General features: G+C 35.9%; 1 pseudogene; it reads right to left on the bottom strand.

Moving 5' to 3' along the window:
* Positions 1-1,675: 1,675 nt before the first annotated feature.
* LOC125170642 (bcl-2-associated transcription factor 1-like) overlaps positions 1,676-24,405 on the bottom strand; it is a 122,655-nt pseudogene continuing 99,925 nt past the window's right edge.

Genomic DNA, 24,405 nt, shown 5'->3' with positions numbered 1-24,405 from the left:
GTATTTGGGCTTAACACAAACTCTCAAGGTGCTTCGATAGCGAATGAACAATCACTGTAATTGTGGCAGTTCTCCATGTGATTTCCTTCTGTTCTTGTGCACATTACATGTGTTCCAAAACAAATGCATCTGACCAGCACTGGATACTAACTTCAACATAGAAGATAACAGATAAATTCATTTTTTTCTCCATATTTAGTACTTCCATTTACATTTGGATTTCAAATTTTTCATCTGAGCAAGACAAAAAAATCACTCAATTTACTGTGTCCCACTTTGAAATTGTCTGTTTCTGGTGTTTACTTTCTGGTATTTACTTATGACTCTTTCTAAATATTAGAAATTCATATGTAAATGTTCATGCAATATAGAATACATGATGTTTAAACATAAAATGTATAATATGCAACAAATACAAAACATAATACAAATATTGTAATATAGCATATGTTGCATTTGTTATATATCGAACACACATATATTAATGCTTGAAATCTGAAATAATAGGTAGCACTTTTGAAGAACAGAAATACAGAGGCTGAATGTTGGTCAATTATACATAGGAGAGCAGAGTAGCAAAAAAATAAACACGAGTTTTAATAAAATTTTTGAGGATGAACTGAGTTGTAAACATAGAACAAAAACAAGGAGAAAGTTCCAAGAGAAGGAATAGCAAATTGAAGGCACTGACATGTGAAACAGCACCACAGTGGCTTAAAAACTGAGTCTAATTAAGCTAGGTCACTGAACAATTTGACATTCCTGTTACATATTCCATACAGGATCCATCCTGTGATAGGAACCAGGATGAAATAGATGTTTGCTTAGGTCAGATCAAGTGATAATTTTCTGAAAAAAAAATGTTTTTGACAATGAATTAACTTTATTGAATGAAAACTACATTGAACTATTGTAAATTTGCTTTAAGTATAAATATCTGTTTTTAAATACTAAAGATTAAGATTTTGTTGTAAGGTCTTAATTTCCTGTCAATGGCTGGTAAAGTGAGTAAATCACCTAACCCCAAGGATAAAATATAGTCTCTTAACACAACAATAGAGACGCAAACTAAATATGGTTAATATGATTTTTATCTATGTTTGATAGAGATTTTCTATTCTAAGAATTTATACTTTCATGTCTCCTTGTTAGGGTTCACATTCTTAATTTTTCTCAATGAATTTGTTCAAAGGTGAATTTAAGTACACTGCACTATTACATTGTTAAGTAGTGCTTATTCAAAAATCTTAAAATTGTGATGCCTTTTTTATTAGTTACATTAGGAACAAATTGCCTGCCTTCTTTATGTGGTGATGTGGTAAGTGGACATCAAAGCATATCTTGGGAATAATCTGTCTTGTACCACAAGCTACTCCTCATAAGCACACAATCAAAGCAAATACCTCTGATTGCAGTGAGTGTCCCTGGTTATCTATCACTGGCCTGTTTCTCTATATAAACATAGGATCTCCCTATGTGCCCCATATAAACTCCCATAAATCCTGTATATGAGCTCAACTGTTCATCTATTTTATTAGAGAACCACGTGTTTTATCCACTGGTATAGTAATATTCTGCTTTTGTTTGGGGGAAAATAATTTTGTTTTATGGTACGTAACAATTTTCTACTTTATTTCAGTACAACTTTCAACATACAGTCTACTACTTTTCAAGATATTTGAAGACCTAAAACAAAATTTCTATTGACTCCTTGCAAACAGTAAAGTTTAAGTAAAATGCTTATATTCTTATTTGAAAACAAAAATCAGGTAAAAAAAAAGGTGGGTGCAAGTTCTTCTCTCTGTTGCAATCTCACTCCAGATTTACTATTCCTTTTCTTCTTTGTATCTGTCCTTCTTTTCTTCATTATTTTCCATAGTGTCTTCTTCATCTTCAACAATCCCATCCCCTTGGTATTTCTCATGAGTCCACTTTGGACTGCTACCTGATTTTTTGAAGTTAAAGCACCCTCTGCCATGTTGAAAAGTACCATGACCTCTTCCTCTTTTGGCCCAATAATCCACACCATCATCTCTGTCATCATGAAAGGTTCCTCGTGGTCGGCTAACTCCTCCAAAATCTGAGTATTCTTTCAGTTCGTGGTGAGTTTTAAACTCTTCTTCTCTTTCCTTCTTACTCTCCTTTTCTTCTTGAAAACTGGGAGAAGGTGATGCTGAAGATGATGAGGATCGAGAATGATATTGCTTTCTACTTTTATGTTTACTGTCATCTTTGTAAGATTTGTATTCCTTGTAATCTTTTGGAATCTTTTCCTGCTTTCTCGATCCACTGGATTCCCTGGAGTCCTTGGAATCCCCCGTTCTTTCTTTCTTTCTTTTCTCCAATGATCAATGTCATGCCAAAGATCAGGAGAATCACACCTTAATTTTTTATCTCCCTTTTGATTTTCTTCTTTAAAAACTCTATCTTCTCCTGCTAAATGAGTATGCTTCCTCAGGGCACTTGGAGAGATGTCAATTCTCCTGTGTATCTCAGGGCTCTTTTGCCTGGCACTATATTCTTCAGTGGCTTTCTGATATGAAGTGAACCTCTCGTTTAGAGTCACTGCAGCTGATTTGAAGTATTGCTTTTTAACATGATGAACCAAGGACACAATGTGTTGAATAAATGACTCTGAAGTGCTTTTGATAGCCTGTGGCAACTTAATGTGGTCAAAGATGGTTTGGAATTCTTGTTCTTTCTTGACAGAATGCACAAGTGTACTAGCAAGTAGCCTGTCTTTAGTCAAGGAAGCAGGTCTGTTAGAATCATCAAGTGGAACGGGTGCCATTTTGAGTTTGACTTCAGCTCAATGAGAATCACTGGCTATCATTTTGATCCTAAGTGGGCTCTCCTCTCTGAAGGTAGACTTTTCTCATGCATCCAGATTCTTGTGTACAGGGGGATTGTAATCAAAGAGGTCTTTGAGCTTTTCAGACTTTACCTGCTCAAGTGACTGAGTTTCTTTCTTTTACTGTTGTTCTCTCAGCATTTTTGTCGTCTTCCTTGTGCTTATCTTTTGCAGCTCTAGGCCTTTCCACTACGTAGCCAGTCTCTTTAAGTTTATAGTTTTTTTTCTTCTCTAAATCCATCACTTTCTCTATTGCCTTTCAGTGAAACTGTGGACTTGTACTTGGGTCCTTCCTCTTCAGTATTCTGGTGAGATGTAGTAGCATTTTTTTTACCCTGATCTGCAAGGACTGACGTCCTCAACTGTCTATAGTCCTCTGTCTCCTCTATGTCATCCCCTTCTGAATCATTAAACTTTTGTTTTCCAGACTCTTTACCACTAAAGTAATCTAGAGCTTCCTGATCTTCCCATTCTCCCTCTGCCCTCCCTTTCTCTGATCCTTTCTCCTTTGGAGCCTCTTTATCCCTGGTATTACCCCTATCAAGAAGGAATACTCTAGACTCTTCATCTGTGAACCTTTTTAAGAATTTTCCTGTCTTTGCAGTTTCCTGATCTACACCATCAGGATAAAATGAAGAATGTCCCCTAGCTTCATCTCTTAGAGCATTCTGTGGTGTCATTGTCCTTGCAGGGCTTCTTCGTGAAGGGATATGATGAATTGGACTATTCTGAGAAGGACTGTACCAACTAGATCCATTTCCAACAGAACCAGACCCAGACCTTTCAGGACTATGCTGAATGGAATGTGAATGCTGAGAGGGGGTGTTTTTTGTTGTTGTTGTTTTGTTTTGTTTTGTTTTGTTTTTTTGCAGAGTGAACTGTACTGAACATGGGAGCATCAGAGCAAGATGAACTCTGACTAGGTGGTGTAGTGATCGTTGAAGGACTATGAGGAGATCTGGGACTATTATCATAAGCTGAAAGGCCAAGCCAAGTATCACCAGATGTGGCTGATGATTTATGAAACTTATCAATAGATTCAGATGGATCATGTTCAAATGTATTTTTTGGTTCCTCCTGTGATTTACTTTTCAAAGGATTCTCATCTTGGGGCTCCCCTTCAGCTTTTTTGGTTTGTTTCTCCTGAGACCCTTGTCTTTTAGAGATAGGAGATTTGCTATATGGGGATGAAGAACAAGAAGAGGATGATCTTGGAGACCTAGAAGATCTATATGACTGGTGAGATATGCGTCAGGATCTTTGAGAAGAAACGAATCTTTTTTTTTGGACTCCTGGAACGTGAATGACCTCATCTAGGACTCCTAGAGTGTCTTCTATTCCAGACAGGTCTATAACCACCTCGATGGTATCTAACTCCTCCTTGATAATACCCTCTGCCCCTTCCTCTGTACCCATAAGGCCGTCTCATTCCTCTATTATTTCTGTAATCTCGACGATAATCTCTAGAATAAATACGATCTCTACTATGAGATCTTGAGTATGTCCTGGAACGAGACCTAGAACTGTATCTCTTCTTTCTAGAATGTGATCTTGATCTTGATCAAGAACTAGAACGTGATCTAGACTTTGATCTCGAAGAATGTGATCTAGATTTGGAGCGACACTTTCCTTTCTCCTTGGGTTTTATGCAGGATTAAGCACTCAGGTGAAGTCTTTGAGATGTTAAAATTCTTCCTGGAGAAAACGTTCTGAGAAATTAAACTCTGAATTCAAATTCCTGAAATGCTGAAAGCACGGTTCCTGGGGACTTATCTCCACTGCAACTACACAGTGGCCATTTCCCAACTCAAGCACAGGAGGAAAACGATAGAGGTATCTTCAATGCATTAGTTCATTTCCGTCACTTCCGATTTTTCTGGGAAAAATATTTTTTTACTGGAATCCAAGTTGAAAGGATTCATTGAGCAGAAACATAGAAGCCTTGACACTTTCTACACAAAAGTACTATTAAAAAAACAATTTATGGACAGAAACTCAGTCATTTTTCTTGATTACTCATCTCAGTTATATTATTGTTTATTCAGCATTAGAACTGTCTTGGAAATATGTATATTATCAAATGGAGTTAAGATTGCTTCTTTCTGTTCACTGAATGGGCAAATTATTCAGTAGCTGCCAATATTGATGCATTACAATGTAATAGTCATATCCAAATTGCAAGATGACGACATTAATTAGACCAAATTTCTAACTTTTGAATTAAAAAAAATAATATAGATCTCTTAAATGCAATGCAGTTACTAATGTTCATGCTATGTTACTTTAAAAAACAGCTTTGCTGCTGACCTCTCAGAATAAAAGGAATGAATAAATTAAGTTGGGATGCCTTAAAATAGGGAGAAATAACTACACTCAGGGGCACCATGACATGGAGAAGGAACAACAATAACCAAAAAGACAATTTATTAGCACCAAAATAAGAGGTATTATTTATCCTATGGTAAAATAACCATGCTCATACTTAGGCATTTATCAAATATCTACCTACTGTATGCTGTACGTTCTTTAAAATAGAATGTGAGATTTGGGGCTGTGTAGAAGTCGGAGCATGCCCTCCGTCACCATATTTTTTTATTACAAGATTGAGAAAATAGACACTTAAGATGCTTTGACTGATTGTGTCTCAGGACACCACAGCTTTGTTTGGAGGTCATTTCTTACTGAATTTCTTACTACTGTGTTTTGAATATTTATTTCCTTATCTCGTTATCATTTTGTTCTTTATAATGGGATTTATACATTTATCTAAATGCCTGCGCTCTGTAAATACCTATCTTGTTATTTTTCTCTACAGCTCCTTGTATGTCAAGGGTTCCTAGAAAATACGTTATTGTTGCACAGTAAAGTCTTATATTTTAGAATTATACCTTCAATTCAGAGTTAGAGAGCTTTTTTCCCTGTTCTGGCAGGGCAGCCGATTCAGAGTGTCCGATAGAAAATTATAGCCATTCATCAATGAAGGCGAGGGAGTCATCTTTTATTGTAAAACCTTAGGCTTCTGGATGACTGTAAACTATCATAGACAGAATTACTCTCATTGTACTCCTTGGAGGCCTCTTGCTTTTCAGAAAAGAAAAACAGAGATAGTAAAGTTTGTTTGTTTCTTAACCACGGTCTACCTGGAGACTCCAAATATGCCCTTACTTCAGACTTCTAGATTTTAGGCCCTTCTCCTCAGACAGAGGCCTTTCTGAGAGATTGTGATTAAATTGTGGGATTCAAATTGGTATGATTTACACTGTAATCTCATCTAGTGGTGAAGTTACAAGTGGTTTAGGCCCAGGGATGGCGTTAGTTTATGAATAGATGTGATGATTTTTTACTGGGAGACTAAACAGGCAAGACAGAGGGTTTCCTGTTGCTTCTGTTTTTATATTCTTTTCTTCTCTTTGCACTAGTTGAGCTAGTATTACAAGGCAACTTATCTATAGAGACCAGAAAACCAAAATGAACCACACAAGCTTCCTGCACTTGCAACAGAGAAGATACTGTCCATTTTCTGTAAGAGTTCTGGTACGACAACCCAACCCTTTGATTCCTTTAATTGGGCTGGTAAAATAAAAAGAAAAGTTAATGGCTTTGCTCAGAATGATTGAAACATTATTGCCTCATGTTCTACGTTTCTCACCATATCTTCCTTCCTCACCACAACTATTTTTATTCCCAAATTTTTGCAAGTCTAGAGTTTTAGCACCTGTAGGAACAAATAAATTGTACCATCATGATTGAAGAGAAAGATCGTTAATAAATAAATAAGTAAATAGCAACTCATAATTCACTCAAATATTATGCCTAGAGAGGTATGTCCTCTTTCAAAACAATTTTTTAAACTGTATATAAAAACTCATTTTATTTCGGGTTAGAAAATTCCTAAAGTGAAGAGGCAACATCGTTTATTAATAAACCTAAGGGATATAATTTTACTGCTAATAACAATATTACCATATGTCATAAACGATACCTTAAATTTAACAGTCAATTTTTCCAATCCTGTACTCCAGAGCCATCAGGGAATAAAGCTCAGTAAAACCAGAATGGGAGAGAAGGACACCAAAAAGTAACTGCCTGGTATGTAACTGACCAAGAAAACAAACTTAAGCTAACTGCAACACAAAATTCCTCAGAAATTCAATTGAGATAAATAGCATTTGTGGATGTTATTTATCAAGAGATGACAGGTAACACACTTTCTCAGGTATTAGAAAACTTTCCACTGTGTATTTGGCCTAAGCCACACATATCAATTTAAGATTTGTTCTTTCTTATAGGTGTTTTTCAGAGAAGAAAAACCTTTTCAAACATTTATTCAACAAACGTATATTGAGCACATATTATGTGTCAAGAACTGTTTGAAGTGCAGGATGCTCAACTAAGAGCAAAACAGACACCCAACCCTACCTTTAGAGAGTTACATTCTAGAAGATGTAATAACTGTATTTTTCACGTACATGGACAATTACATAAGGTTATGGATTTATTGTCTCATTTCGACTATGGAAAACAGATTATTATACATAAGTTGATATTTCTACTAGTTCTAAACATTTTTCATTCCTATTTCTCTTTATTATTAACACCATTGTAAGCAATATTATCTTAAAATGCTTCTTGTATATTGTGGACTGTTTAAATTCTTTATGAAACAAGGTGAACTAAAATATACAAACAAAAATCAGTGTGAGCAATATTGGAGAATCAAACTAAATAAAAACTACTGAAAATTTAGACTTCTCATAACCTTAGGCATTAACATTTTGAAACTACATGAATATATATTTAAATCAAAGACGCAGGATGATTTATGATAGAAAGCTCTATCACCACAGAAGTTAAGAGGACTGTGATTTAATTATTTCTCTTTCACTGGTTTTATATGTAATGATTTAAAGAGCATGACCTCTCTAAGCCACAAATTATAAAAACCTATTTTATCAAATGGAATGTATACATTTTATATAACTTTTCAGTTAATTCCATATGCTAATCAATTAACAATTAATTTGCTTTCATTAGGTATAAGGATTTCCCCAAGTTTCTTCCAAATCTTGCTAATTGTCTATTACACTTAATTTTATTTATTATTAACCAAAAGCATTATTTATAAGATAAATATGATTTTTACCCTCATATGACAGATGAATGAACTGGGGTCAAGGGAAGCTAAGTCACCTGAGCGAGCTAGATTTGAACATAGACAAATAACACAGCTGAAAGACTTAATCACTACATAGCTACAATATTTACTCTGTATGAAATGTGAAAAAAAAAACATAGGTGTTAGTATACTTGTGTGGAGATGTAAGAAAAAAAACAAAGTTTAATGCAATAAGTGAAAAACGGGCATTAAAAGTTTAGTCCAAATGGAATTTAGAGCAAGAAGAAAACATCTCTTTGAACATTACTGAAAGGAGCTTCAAGAAGTTGGGGTACAGAATGAGTTTCCTCAGCAAGTTGAGAGATTATTAAGGGAGCAATATTGTACGATCACAGTTATTAGAACTGTAAGATCTTTGAAAGACTACCTGTAGTAGGTACAAAAATGGCCTTTCAAAGCTGCCCATGCCCTTATTCCTGGAACCTGTCAATATATTATATTACTTGCCAAAAAGGGCGCTGTAGATGTGTGATTAAGCATTTAGATATTGAGATAGGGATATATCCTGGATTATCCAAGTGTGCCCAGTCTAATCTCTTGAATCCTTAAAATGAGAAAAACTTTCACATACAGAGTCAGAAAGAGATGACAAGACAAGAAACTGTAGAGATTCAAAGCTGGAGATGAATTTGGACAGGATTTGCTGGCCTTGAAGATGGTGGAAGGAGGGCACAAGCAAAGGCATCTGGTGGACAACAGAGAACGATGCTTCCACAAGGAAACAGGGACTTCAGTTCTGTAACAGCAAAGAACTGAATTCTGCCAATAATTTGAATGAACAAAGAAACACATCTTCCCCTAGAGCTTCCAGAAAGGAATGTAGCCATCTAACACATTTGCTTTTAACCCATGTCTGACTTCTGACCTAAACAATTATTAAAAAAAAAAAATTGCATTGTTTTAAGCCCCTGAATTGGTGATAATTTATTATGGCAGCAACACAAAACTAATACATCATTTGAAAAGAATCTCTGTACCTACACAAGCAAATTATGTGTCCCTTCTAAATTTTTTTAATGTTTATTTATTTAGATGGGGTGGGGGAGAGAGACAGAGACAGAGTGCGAGTGGGGGAGGAGGAGAGAGAGGGAGACACAGAATCTGAGCTGTCAGCACAGAGCTCAATGTGGGGCTCAAACTCACGAACCATGAGATCATGACCTGAGCCAAAGTCAGACGCTTAACCGACTGAGCCACCCAGGCACCCCTGTGTCCCTTCTATTTGTAAGGTATTATATCTTAGATATGTTAGGAGAGATTTTTACATATAACATAGCTGGAAAATGGCAGTTACATCTGAAAAATCCCAGAATGACAAGTATTCATCATGATTTTTAAGACTCTTTGGAAAACAGATTCCAACTCTGTGTCAACTAATATATTCTAGGAGATAAAATTCTTATTAGAAAAGCTTAAGTCTGGGGGCCCCTGGGTGGCTCAGTCGGTTAAGCTTCCGACCCTTGATTTTAGCTCAGGTCATGATTTCATGGTTCATGAGATTGAGGCCTACTTGGGGCTGTGTGCAGACAGTGTGGTATCTGCTTGGGATTCTCTCTCTCTCTCTCTCTCTCTCTCTCTCTCTCTCTTTCTCTCTCTCTCTCTCTCAAAATAAATAAACATTAAAAAAGAAGAAGAGGAGGGGCGCCTGGGTGGCGCAGTCGGTTAAGAGTCCGACTTCAGCCAGGTCATGATCTCGCGGTCCGTGAGTTCAAGCCCCGCGTCAGGCTCTGGGCTGATGGCTCAGAGCCTGGAGCCTGTTTCCGATTCTGTGTCTCCCTCTCTCTCTGCCCCTCCCCCGTTCATGCTCTGTCTCTCTCTGTCCCAAAAATAAATAAACGTTGAAAAAAAAAAATTAAGAAAAAAGAAGAAGAGGAGTGCCTAGGTGGCTCAGTTGGTTAAACATCCAACTCTTGATTTTGGCTCAGGTCATATCTCACAGCTCGTGAGTTCGAGCTCCACATCGGGCTCTGCACTGACAGTGTGGTACCTGCTTGGGATCATCTCTCTCTCTCTCCCTCTCTCTGACCCCCACCCTCCCTTTCATTCTCTTTCTCTCTCTCTCACCCTCTCAAAATAAATAAATAAAACTTAAAAAAAAAAGAAGAAAAAAAATCTTACATCTCAGTAAAAAAGGATTTCAATTTTGTATAATTAAATTTTTCATAAAATTATAGAATGTTTGAGCTAGAGGAAAACTTGAAGATAATCATAATCATCTCTTTAAAGTTATATATGAGGGTGCAGAGGGTACAATTTGTATTGTACATGTAAGCTTTAGTTTTTTCCAATTTGAGGAAAGATTTTGGGATAAGTTTTCACATTCAAAAATCTACTTTTCGGGGCACCTGGGTGGCGCAGTTAAGTGTCCGACTTCAGCCAGGTCACGATCTCGCGGTCCGTGAGTTCGAGCCCCGCGTCAGGCTCTGGGCTGATGGCTCAGAGCCTGGAGCCTGTTTCCGATTCTGTGTCTCCCTCTCTCTGTGCCCCTCCCCCGTTCATGCTCTGTCTCTCTCTGTCCCAAAAATAAATAAACGTTGGAAAAAAAAATTTAAAAAAAAATCTACTTTTCTTTGGTGTCCATATTTGTTTATATTCTATTATCAGGTTATATTGAGAACTACAACACCAACCTCAAAAGGGTCTTCTCCGCCCATGAATCCATAGGCTGTTTAAAGAATCAAATGCTAAAGTGTGAACCTGAGCTCCACCAGAGAAAGCTATTTTGATGATTTATTATGAACATGATTCATTATATCATCACTAAGATGGGAACAACAACATGTATTACAAGGGATACATGGCCAGCACTCCTCACACCATATTTTAGAAACCTTAAACCCAAATTGTGACAGGTAGGTATAAAGAGAATTGATTTAAGCTTCTTTAAAAATGTAAATGCATTCATAACTTTAAGTCTGCACATATATTCCACCCCTGACTTGGACTTCTAAGCCGTTTCTATTTTCTTTTGAACCTTTATTTATGGAATTTCCATACTTATTTTATGTAAGTGGTACAGTTTTGTTGTTGGATACACAACTGTATCTCCAGGAAACTTACATATATGGGAAAAGAGCTTAGTAAATCATCTTTGACATATAATAAAATCTTTATAGAAGAACAACGAAAAGACAAATGGTTATCAACATACTTTTTTGTCTTAGTCTTCCTCATATCACTGATACCAAGTCTAAAACTTATTCCTTGTTTCCTCCAGCCTATACATGGAATGAGTACTACGGAAAGGTAGGTAGGACATGGCATTCCAATTCTAGGAATCTTGAAACTCATTATTCCCATTAATTAAGGTTGGTCTTTGACATAAAACCAGATTGGAATCCAGCTGTAAATCACTTACACACTCCTAACTGCAACGCTTTTTGAGAGAATTGGGTCAGGAAAAGTTCTTAATGATAATTTAGGTTCAAAGTCCTTGGTGTTATGGTCAAAGTCACTATAAGTATATAAGATTGCTTCCTATTTTAGGCAGTATTTCTCTTTGAATAGAAGACCTGTGTTTTTATTTTAAACTAATCACAGTGATTTATAGATGCTGTGAATTATCTCTGCAACAGAATTAGATAGTGACTTTATAGTGACACTTGATGCTTCTTAAATTTTCTAAAGTAGGTCATAAATCAGATAACCTTACAGAAACTTTTAGCCCTTAGAATCACAGTACTGCAAAAAATATATATACAACTTGTCTGTTCCTCTACTACTATTATTTATTTGTATAGCCAACTAATTGTCAAAATGTTCTGAGAGACAGAGAGACAGAGAGAAAGACAAGGGGAGAGAAAAATCAGTTTCTTCCAAAAGAGTTAGATCTATCATCTTTGTAATTGATAAATGAATTCAAAAGGCAATTTGCAGCTCGAGAAAGTTTGATGTTGCTGATGATTGTGGTGCCATTTAATGATGATGACAATGATTATGATGACAGTAACGATGGATATTGTTCAAGGAATGCTTGTGCTAGGCCAGGCTTTCTCATACTTTATCTCATGTGACAGACCATTCACCAATGGGAAAATATGGTAGGAAGGAATAATTTTGATTATGAAGATAAAACAATATCTAAAACTCTTAAAATGTGAGACAATACAAATGCTATAGATAATCCCTGGAGGAAATTCCACTAATTCCATTAATAAAAGCTATATTAGTTTTGCTTGTAAAACAAACTCTTCCATTGGTGAAGAGAAAAAGAAAAAGTAAAATCATGTTAAATATTTTATCTAAAATGGAAGTTATCAGGAGTAATGCAATTTTTAAAGTGATTTGGGAAATCATGGTTATAAAATCACAGATTTTAATAATACAAACACATGCATGGTTTCCAAATTTTTGCTAAAGACACAAATCAGAGGAGGATAAAAGGAAGCAAAGAAGCCTCAAAGGCAGACAACTTCAGGTGGAGACTTGATAGAGTGGCAGGTATTACACATATCCTTCTGCCATAATATCTGAAAAGCAAAGACTATAAGCACACATGAACCACCTGTTTATCAGGCATTGGACAACACCCTTGCTTTCTGTGGGGGGTCACCACCCAAATTGTGACATGGGGATTGGAGCCTAAAAGTCAAGTCTAACTAGTAGATGCTCAGGGGCTGGGGCTGCTGACTGTGCTGGAATTTGGAAGAAAGGACACCAGAGGTGAAGGAGTTGGGCAGATAAGCAGATCTAGAGCACTGCACAGGGTCTCCTTTAAGGCTCTGCCTAGATACTAACCTGTGCATGCACTGAGGGAGATTTGGGAGGCCAGGCAGCGAAGAGCTAACGAGGGCAGTGTGATGAATGCTTATTCTGGAGGCATCATCTTGTGGGGAGATTATGGACATGGGAATAGCCAAAGTGGAGACACCTCATTGAACATCAGGACATTCTACTGGAACCTGAGAAGGGGGTTTTAGAAGTAGGGCATCTCTAGCCCTTAAGTAAAGAATAGACTTGATCCTACCTAACAATGCCTGAAACCAAGGTTTGCTGGCATCAGCTGATCTGACTTTTGCTAGAATAAAACTTGATACAATTTTTAGATGGATGCAACAAAATTAAAATATAGTACCTGCGTTCTTCAGGATAGAATTAAAATTACTAGCCATGGCCACTTAGGAAAACAGATGCTAAGATAGAGACTCAAGGAAACCTACTTGAAGATTCTGTGGCAAAATTCCCATGTGTGGAGAATTTATCAAGTATCAGTAGGAGAAATACAGTTCTCTCTCTCTCTCTCTCTCTCTCTCTCTCTGTCTTTGTCTCTCTCTCTCTCTCTCTCTCTCTAACTATGACGTTAGAACAAAAGACTATGACCATATATATAATTTATATAGAAGTGATATAGAAGACTTTTGAATTTTGAATTTTCTTATTTTAGCTATTTTCTTTTTAGAATGATCAGAGGGTTGCATAATAAATAGTGATTTACCAAGACCCAATAAGGCAGGGTTTTTATTGTTTGGTTGGTTTTTGTTTTTGTTTTGTTTTGTTTTTGGTATTTAGTCCTTTTTGGGTACTTCTGCATCTTTAATCATGCCATTTTGTGATAAAAATTAACCCCCACTCTTACTATGTAATTTCATTTTCTCAGGTTATAGTCCACATTTACAATTAAATATAAAGCTGTAATTATCCAAATTTATCCAACACAATATAAGTGTTCTGGGAACTCTGACATACATAAGATGGGCACTGTGGAGAAAGGATATATGCCCCTTTTCAACTGAATCAGGAATGACTGGACACTTACACCTGTGCTTTAACTGAAAGTTTCGAAGATCAGGGAAAATCAAACACTTTAAGATGAAGATATTGATTTAAATATGATATGCTTCAAAAGATAAGTATTCAAATCTATTCTTTCTAATATCTTATTTTGTGGGATATGTGCTATTTATGGTGATGGACGAATTTGGTTAGTTACTGAAGAAGGAATCAACATATAAACAGTGGCCCCTGTAGTACATCATTGTAATTATTCTTTCTTTGAGCTGAACTTTAGATGATGAGATTTTTAAAAAAATTTAGTTACTGTGAACTAAATCTTTTCTTTGTCAATACTCTTTCTCCCAGGAACCTAGGGAAGGGTCAAATGATACACAACCATGTTTGCGGGTTATCCATTTGTGTATGTGTGCATGTATGTATTTGCATGTAAAGGTTTAGGGAAGTAATGACAGAATGGAAATTGGTACTGGTAACAACTATTCAACACATAAAACAAGAAAACATTTCTCACCAAGATATCTGATTATCCCTTTGTTTAAAATGTCAAAATCTTTATAAAAGGGGTTACACATTCAGAGCATTGTAAATCCTAGTGAAGAATCCTAATGAAGTCTGATTACTTGTTAACATGTGATTTGTTTCAATAAATTTACAAATCTATCAAATGCCAAAAAAGATTTACCTTGAAGTGTGGTGGATTTGTGATCATAGAACATTCCTGAAGGTCAAAGACTTTGTTTCCCAAGAGGTCCATTTGGAAGGGGCTTGTCTAATTCCCTACTCTTGCAGATAACTTTCCTCCAGGGACATCTCCAGGAAAACAACAACAACAACAACAACAACAACAACAACAAAAGGTAGTAAAAGGAAGAAGAGAAGCACTAAAATCTTCAGTGAAGTCTCCACTGTGGATGTGAAACACACTTTTTTTTAAATTTATTTTTTAATGTTTATTATATTTGAGAGAGAGAGAGATACAGAGAGCAAGCAGGGAAGGGGCAGAGAGAGAGGGAGACACAGAATCAGAAGCAGGCTCCAGGCTCGGAGCTGTCAGCACAGAGCCCAATGAGGGGCTTGAACTCACAGACTACAAGATCATGACCTGAGCTGTAGTCAGATGCTTAACCTACTGAACCCCCCAGGCACCCCCCCACCCCCCGTTTTTTTTTTTTTTTTTTTTTTAGAGGAGAGAGTGAGCGAGCACAGGAGGAACCTGATCCCACCACCATGGGATCATGACCTGAGCTGAAATCAAGAGTTAGATGCTCAACCAACTGAGCCATCTAGGTGGCCCACGACTGTGGATTTGAAATAAAGTAGCAGTTGGGTGAGTCCCTCATACTTACATGAAACCTGTTTAAGTTACCTTGGACTTCATAAACAGGGCCAGGTTAGGTGAAAAAAAAAGATTTTTGCCTTCATTTCCAACTTCAAAATAAATGGATTCATTTGTTAACCCATATTTGTATTCCCTTAAGTTTTTTATTTAAAAAAATGTTTTAAGTTTATTTATTTATTTTGAGAGAGAGATAGTGTTCACAAGCATGAGGGAGAGGCAGGGAGACAGAGAATCCCAAGCAGTTTCTGTGCCTTCAGTGCAGAGCCCTATGCAGGCTTGAACTCATGAACCATGAGACCATAACCTGAGCCAAAATCAAGAGTATGATGCTTAACTGACTGAGCCACCCAAGTGCCCCAAGTATTCCCATAAATTCAATTTCAATACTGACGTTTTTATCTCACTATAGTTAGAAATAAAATATGCAATATCCAATACTGCTGAACTATCATGAAAAATATATCAAAAACCAATGTAACTGACAATTTTTAAAGCTATAAGGAAATTATCTTTAAAATGCTCCCAAATCACTTTTCAAATATTAGGTCATTTTATTTTGTATTCATACACACACACACACACACACACACACACACACACACACAGTGTAAATATAGACTTTTACATGCAAAAGACTATGACATTTGAACTGTAGAATATGAATATATTTTAATTCATTGTTAACTTTATTTTATAATGTTTCAAAGTGGCAGGTGAAAGTACAACATACTTGTCTTTGAGAATTGAAAAGTGGTCAAAATATACTGTTTTTACTATAATGTCTTATTAAAGATTATTAAAATAGTATTATTTGATGGTTAATCAAACCTCTGGAAAAATGAAATTTGATCTATTTTTTTTTCAGCAAGTGGTTCATTTAAAGATAGTTCTTTTTCTAGCTCTGTCCTAATTAAATCTTTTTCTAGTTCTGCCCTAATTAGAGGCAATATCATTTTCCAAAAACAAACAAATGAATGGGTTGCTTAGAAGTATAGACCAACCATGGGGGAATAAGAAAATATTGGCTTAGTAAATCTATGAAAATTAAAATAATTGAGTTACTTTTTTATGTAACTGAGTTACTTTAATATTAATCATTCATATTTAACCTACCGTGCTTGTTTGCCATATGCCAGTGAACCTAACCCAAAGGTGCCAAAAATTACCATTGATCAATACCTTGAAATTACAGCATTTGAGCTTTAACTTTTAATTCTGCTGTATTGTACTCTGTATTCTATGATTATAATTTGTGGAATTATTAATTCTGGAAACAGACCAATGTTATTCAGATCCCTTGTAGAATTTTAAAAGTTAACCCTTTCTACTTATAGAGACCATAAAATGGAAGGAACTTCTGTTTTGGATCATAGTGAGCTAATGCCCCTTTATTTACAAAAGGACGTGGAAGGGACTAACAAAATATACAGTATGGAACATTCAGATCCTTAGATATTTAATACTTCCTCATGATGAAATAAGACAAAAGCAAATTAAGACTATAGCCAATACACTTAATTAGGAATAATCTTCTGTAGTAGAAAAAGCACTGAATGTGCGATGTCGAGATTAGTAGGCTCTTCACCAATTTTTTGCTTCATTTTGGTACATCGCTTAACTGACTAAAACTTTAGTTTGTTTGGGATGCCTGGTGACCTAGTTGGGCAAGCATCCATCTCTCGATTTTGATTCAGGCCATGATCTCACGATGTGTGAGATTGAGCCCTGCATCAGGCTCCACACTGACATTGTGGATCCTGCCTGGGATTCTGTCTCTCCCTCTCTCTCTGCCCTTCTCTCACTCTCTCACACACTTGCTTTCTCTCTCTTAAATAAAGTAAACTTAAAAAAAAAAACACTTTAGTTTACTTACTTATAAATTAATACTGTTAGCCTGGCTTTAAGATACACTTTTACTCTGAAATTCTAGGCCCCTTGTTAAAAATTTATCATAAACATTTGATACTACTGACTTGATTTTTTTTCACTGCTATAAATAATCTTTCAAGTGCATATTATTTAGGTGACAATTCAGTGCAAATGCATATAAGCTTTCTCTTGGTTACCCCAACAATAGACATACCAAGTGGTTAATTAGTTCTCCTCTGCGCCTAGGGTTAACACATGGGATTTTATATGGAGCATGAAATTGTTGCTTTTCTCTGTAACTTACAACAAAGAGGCTTAATTTTGGAATTATGTTGGGAATTCTTAGAAGGCTTATCCTTACAATGCATGGATTACAAAGAAAAAAACATTTACAGAAATGTAAAGATCACTGGTGTGGTATACTTCAAATACTCCACACAACCAGAACACAGAAGAGACTCCAGATAGAGACCTCCAACTATACAAGAGAGGTACGTTTACATTCAAGTAGAATGATCAAAGATCCAGGGTTACCTAGGACCACTCTCACTGCATGCCTGTCATTCCAATGTAATTCTTAATAGTGCCCCCTTTCATTCTCAAAAGTGTCCTTTGGTTGATAAAGAAATATATATATATATATATATATATATATATATATATATATACACACACACACACACACACATATACATATATATACATACACACACATACATACACACACATACTATCTCTATATAATTTAAAAAAAGTTATTTCCATCATATCTTTAATAATTCATTTCAATATGAAATGCCCCACAGACTTTATGCAAACTCCTCAACTACTGCCCTTCCTTTGTTTAGTTTTTACTCTGATTCCTTAAGATTATACTGTTACAGCATTGATGTTTCTTTGCAGTTTCCTCTTCAATTTTTTGGCAATTACAAAAGAAGTGGAATCTCTAATTTATTCCTAGAACAGTGCTAAATGTACAAACTTTATCACAACCTACAAGATATGAAATTAAGTTTGCTTGAGAGTTTTATGAATACCTTCTTGTAACATAGCTTTAAAAAGAACATGTGTTTATGCTCAAATTAAGTTTATTTAATTTTCCAGTTTCTTAAAAACTGGATGGAGAGGCTACTAATAACTCCATTCTGTAGGTTGTTCTCCCAACACTGTCCATTCAATATATTTAAAAAAATTATAGGGGCGCCTGGGTGGCGCAGTCGGTTAAGCGTCCGACTTCAGCCAGGTCACGATCTCGCGGTCCGTGAGTTCGAGCCCCGCGTCAGGCTCTGGGCTGATGGCTCAGAGCCTGGAGCCTGTTTCCGATTCTGTGTCTCCCTCTCTCTGTGCCCCTCCCCCGTTCATGCTCTGTCTCTCTCTGTCCCAAAAATAAATAAACGTTGAAAAAAAAAATTAAAAAAAAAATAAATAAATAAAAATAAAAATTGTAAAACAAACTGGATGGAAAGTTTCTGAAAGTACTTTACTTAAATGTAACTTCACAGTACTTGGCAAATATATGCATTATTAGCTAGAGTGGGTTAGGAATATTACATCAAAAGTTAAACTCAAAGGCTTCCATGAAGATAGGGTACTCCTGCTAGGTAAAAAGCTCTTAATTAATAAATCCCTTTTGTCTTCTAACCTTAGAGATGGATGAGTAGTTACTACAGCATCAGACTTTGCCTCACTGTCTAGGCAAGATAAATGTTTATAATGTGCTTTGGCATGGAAGTAGGTGTAATGGCTAAAAGCTTAACATTGAAATTGAGAAAATTAATTCAAATCTTGGCTCAGTTGCTTTTAAGCTAATTTGGTTTTGTGCATGTTATAAAAAAAATCTTCAAATGGCTCCATTTCATCAGTTAGAGAAAGACAGATACATGATTTCATTCATATGTGGAATTTGAGAAACACAACAGATGAGTATGGAGGAATGGAAGGAAAAATAAGATACAAAACAAGAGAAGGAGGCAAACCATAACAGATTCTTAAATACAGAGAACAAATAGCATTGCTAGAGGGGAGATGGGTAGGGGAATGTTTCAAATGAGTGATGGGCATTAAGAAGGGTATATCTGGGGCTGAACACTGGATGTCACACGTAAGAGATGAATCACTAGGTTCTAGTCCTGAAACCAAGACTACACTGAATATTAACTATCTTGATTTTAAATTAAATAAATGTAAGTGATAATGGTGATGATGACGATGACGATGACGACGACGATGATGGCAATGACAACCAGCCTCACAGGGATATTGTGAAAAAAAAAAGTTATTGCATGGAATTTACTGAGCATACTGTTTGAGACAAATTACTAGCTAATAAATAGTAGTTATATTGTTGATTACTAGGACATTCCTGGCTCTGAAAAAAAAATGAAACATTTTAAAAGGCAGGCTCTTGGGGAGGGTGAATGAATAGGCAGAGCACAGAGGATTTTTAGGGCAATGAAGTACTCTGTATGATTCTATAATGATGGATATATCTCATTATTCATTTGTCTAAACCCACAGAATATACGCCACCATGAGTGAACTGTAATGTAAGCTTTGGCCTTTGGGTGACTGTGATGAGTCAACGTAGGTTTACAAAATGTACCACTGTCGTGGGGGATGTTGAATATGGGGAGGGTATGCGTATGTGGGAACAGGAGATATATGGGAAATCTCTGTACCTTCCTCTCAGTTTTGTTGAGAACCTAAACATGCTCTAAAAATTAGCCTTAATTTTAAAAAAGGCAGGTACTTAACAAAAAAACAATAGTTGCATATTAATATGCCTTAGTGAAGTAGCAAGTAAGGTGCAAGTGGAAAGTGAATTTATGGAGTGGTTTCATAAATAAAGAAGAAACACAAACTTTGTAAAAATTAACTGTATTTTAAAAATAATTGTGAATATTTATAGATCTAATGCTGCTTGTTTTACTATATCGAAAAGAATGTGATCTTTGTGAATGGCTACCCAACAAAATACTTAGAACTATAATTATATATCTTTAACTTTTTTGATGTGTTTTGCTAATTTGAATAATATAGGTATGTATGTCATGTTCGTACTTAATTTTTATTAATTTTTAAGTATTTTCACATACTTCAGCATTTTAACATGCAGTTTGAGTATTATATTTTTCGTGCATACCACTGGTATACATTTATTACTATCCCTACTATTGTAGGAATTATTGTAGAATTTTGTACACTTAGGTCTTGAGGTTTGCAGTCTATAGAAGTAGGTAATGTGACAGTGCTTGAAATATAGGAGAAAACAGACAAAAATAATACAGTTTTCTGTGTATATCCACCCAAAGTATATTTATATTAAGTACATCAATGCACATTAGTATATACCATCATCATTAGTATATACCATTTATTCTTTAAACATATCTGATTGTTTTATAATACACTTTATATTAAAAGCATTGATGTATATTTTTATATGTAAAATTTAAAATTAGATTATTGTACTCCTTCACATGAGACTGGAAACATATTTGAAAATGTAGTATTGAATCTCCAGCCAACAAATGCTATAGGGAAATTGTTCTAATTAGTACTGGGCTTTTAAACTCACCTGACTTTTTTCTATATTGGGCACTGTAAAGGAAAGAAAGCATGCAGTACAAAGTAGCATTATGATAGTCTGAATAAGGAAACACAATAAAAATTATTAATGGTGTCAATCACATGAACCAGTAGTTTAGTTCCTCCTAGGCTGCGGACTCAAAGTATCCATATCTCATATAAGTTAACCTGCTTCCTAAATGACATTATCGTGAATATGTTGACCACCAAAGAGAAAACATTTCCTTTCCTTCTACAAAGTTTTATTTACCAAATGTTATGGTGGAAACAAAAATAGGCAGAGCTAGCTGGCTTAAAAGTTAAATTATCCAAACATATTCAACAATATAATAATCATTAAATATAAAAAATAGAGCTTTGTCTAGGAAATTCATAAATGGTGCATGCATTTGCACATTATCCATATAATAATAATAAGTAAAACACCAGTTTTGGCATGTTAAATCTTGGTTACATTTGTAGGGCTGCTGACAGTAATGACTCTATCTTTGGCTCTCCATCTTACTCATGTTCAGCAGATGACCTCTTTTGGGTCTATGTGTTCCAGTCCCCATGGATATTAAGACATATACCTTAGAAATGCCTGCCAAGGCCAGGATGGGGGGAGGCATGTTTTGGCCTCCCATAAATCTGTGAGAGAAAACATAGTCTTTCCCCTTCCTGATGCATAGGTGGTGGTTCCACAAGATCTAATTACAGGTTACCTGTCAATTAGTCACATGCAAGCCCTTTGAAATGCATGTGAATCCTTTGATGTCACTACAGTACCCCTCCATGTGTCCCTTGCTCTGTAAAATCTGTGGACTGTGTTCTAGATCTGTGAAGAATAAATGCACAGCTGAATCACTGTCCACCTGATCCTATCAGTAAATTACCCTGAGTAAACTGTGTGGAGTCACATCTTTGTTTTCTAATCTTAAAATGCCTCCTCAGTGGCACAGGGGATGGGCGGGGGTGGGGGAGAATACTTTACTGTCCCTTCTCCACCTTCTAACACATGGATGTCTAAAAAAACACCCTGGCGAGACTACGTGCAATAATTACCTTACAGTGTTGTTGTAAGGGTTCGGGGAAAACATAGGGTTACTGCCCAGTGAAATAATAATTTAAATTTGATTTGAAATATCATTTATTTTATACTATAGTCTCATGATCTGGGATTTGGGCTACTCCTATGCATCAGTGCATAGGGATTATAATCATGTTAGCCCTCCTTCTGATTTTATTTTATGCTTGTTTTAACTTTTACTTATTTTCATGCTCTTTAAAACAAGGATTTTCTATAATATATTTGATATATGATCCCTAAAATCCATCCATCCATCCATCCATCCATCCATCCACACTGCTTGTCTGTGTGTTTTCCATCTAGCAATTACTAAGCTATAGAATACCTCTGGGTTCTAAATTTGATTCACTAAACACTGGCTTTAAGATGACTCCATGTTTTGATGTGTATATTTATTTGCTTCTAACTCATTTTTATTTTTTTGTTATTATTATTATTGTTATTTAATTTTAGAGAGAATGTAAGAAGGGGAGAGAGGCAGAGGGAGTGAGAGAAAGAATCTCAAGCAGGCTTAATGTTCAGCATGGAGCCCAGTGCAGGGCTCTATCCCATGACCCATTGGATCACGACTTGAGCCGAAATCAAGAGTTGGACACTCAACCAAATGAGCCACCCAGACACCCAGCTTGTACTACTTTTTAAATATAAGCCCTCCACATTCTACCTTCCTATCTTTCTTTCATTCTACCTCTGAACATACCCTTTTTCATTCTTCATTTTGCTCACTTTGGCTTTTCTTTCACATTTTATTCATCATTCTCTATTTACTTGCCCCTTTCTAGTATTTCCTACCTCAATCTCCAGTTGCTTTGATAGCTATATAATCTATCATATTATAACTTAAACCAATTAGTCTGTGGCTTCCTGCCCTCTGCTATAAACAGAGGATAGTACCCTCAGGGGAAAACATATGCATGTTAATATCAACCAATGCATTTTCCTTCATTTAGAGGTCAAACCCCCTCCCTTTTCAGCTTAATTTTATTCACTCTTTAGTACTTTTAAGTATTTCTATATGTTTAAAATTCAAATGTGAAACTCTGTCAAGACTTTAAAATTATCATCTGAAGATATGCTAGCCTTATTCAAACAACCTTACCTTTATAAATATTCTAACATCAATTTATTTTTTTAACTATATTTTTTATTAACTAAGTAGAGATGCTGGGTATATTACTATGGACACTAATCTAAATAAAGCCTAGTTTGGTGGCAACTACTCTAATTTCAGATTCAATTTAAAAGAAGAGAAACTTTTATTTATGATTGAATCACTCTATTTGTGGCTGCAAATTTTATATAATGCCAATGATTTTTAAAAATTAAAACAGTGTTACATTTTATAGAATTTAACCAGCTTTATAAAAAGCTTTTTACCAAATTTTTAGTCTGAAGACAGCAGAAGGTATTTTTGTGTTATAGGGATACAGCCTAAATTTTAGTCTTTAATGTTTATAATAAAAGTTATTTACTAGGAGAAAACAGGTGATATTTATTGTGTTTTCTGAATCATATTTTTCTCAATATCATGAGAAAGAAAACTTGGTAATTTTAATTTAGCTATATTATAACTTGTCTTATAATCTGTCCATTATTCTACTTCAGGTCAGTTTTGGAAAACATAAGAAAAACAAAAAAAACAGTGTTATGTGACTACTGGAAAACAAAATAAACTTTCTGAAATGTTAGGTTTTGATGAAATAAAACAGCTGATTACAATAAATCCAATAAATCACTCAGATACTTAGAGATTTTAAAATAGCAGTTGTATTTTTAAACATAAAAAATAGGAGTTTTATTTAGTTCTTTGTCAATAACCATTATTAACCTGACTTAGATTGGCAAACAATGTTTTCTAAATTTATTTCCTAGGAGAAGAGTTAAGATTACAGAGCAGCAAGAAGACCCTGAGCTTGTCTCATTCCTAAAATGCAGCTAGATCAGCACCAAACCATTTTGAGCACCTAGGAAATTGATCTGAAGATTAACACCACAATCACATAACTTGAGCCACAGAATATGACAGGTATGTGGTATGGAGATGTGAACTCTATGAGAGAAAATCTGTGGAGGGTAGAGAGTTCTTTTCACAGAGAGAGGACAGAGAAAGAGAATGGGGGAGAGTGCCGCACATTGGGATCGTGCAAGAAAAGCACTCCCCCCCAAAGTAGCTGGAGAGAAAGAGGGAGAAAGAATGAAAACACTCATCGGAGGCCATACAGCCTGTCCATAGGCAAAGGTCCCAGCGGACCTGGAGAGCAGCCATGTTTGCAGGTATTAGGACAAACATGCCAGAGTGTGGTGCAACCTGGTGTTGGCTGTGTGTTGTGATTTGTCATACTCTCTGAACCTCTGCTGGTGGGAGATTGCACGAACACTTTCTGGGGCAAGCTGGCACCTGGTTATTGCTCACAATATCCTCCCCCTGAGAGTCGGTGCAGGTCCAAGCCACAGGGTCTCTGAAATCTGGGGTGTTGAAACACCACTCCATCTGAGACAAAACTATGGAGAGAGGTGCCACCTAGCAGGTGGAAAATTTGGACCAAGGGTAAATGAAGGGAGTGGATGGAGACCTGAGATGAACAAGGTGTGCTTGATTGCTGATTGGTGAGAGGGCAAAGGACACTGGGGAGCTGGGTAAAAGCCCTTTCCACCTCTCCCACATATGTGCATGCACATGAGCACACTAATCCACCCCAGTAAGCTAAGCAGTGCCACCTAGTGGAGAGTGGAGCCATTACACCAAGCCCTGCCCAACTGCACTCCAAGCACATCCCCCA

This window comes from Prionailurus viverrinus, chromosome B4 (assembly GCF_022837055.1).
Source record: "Prionailurus viverrinus isolate Anna chromosome B4, UM_Priviv_1.0, whole genome shotgun sequence".
NCBI classification, from domain to species: Eukaryota; Metazoa; Chordata; class Mammalia; order Carnivora; family Felidae; genus Prionailurus; species Prionailurus viverrinus.
Note: the sequence above shows the minus strand (reverse complement) of the source record. Positions and strands in the feature narration are given on the sequence as shown.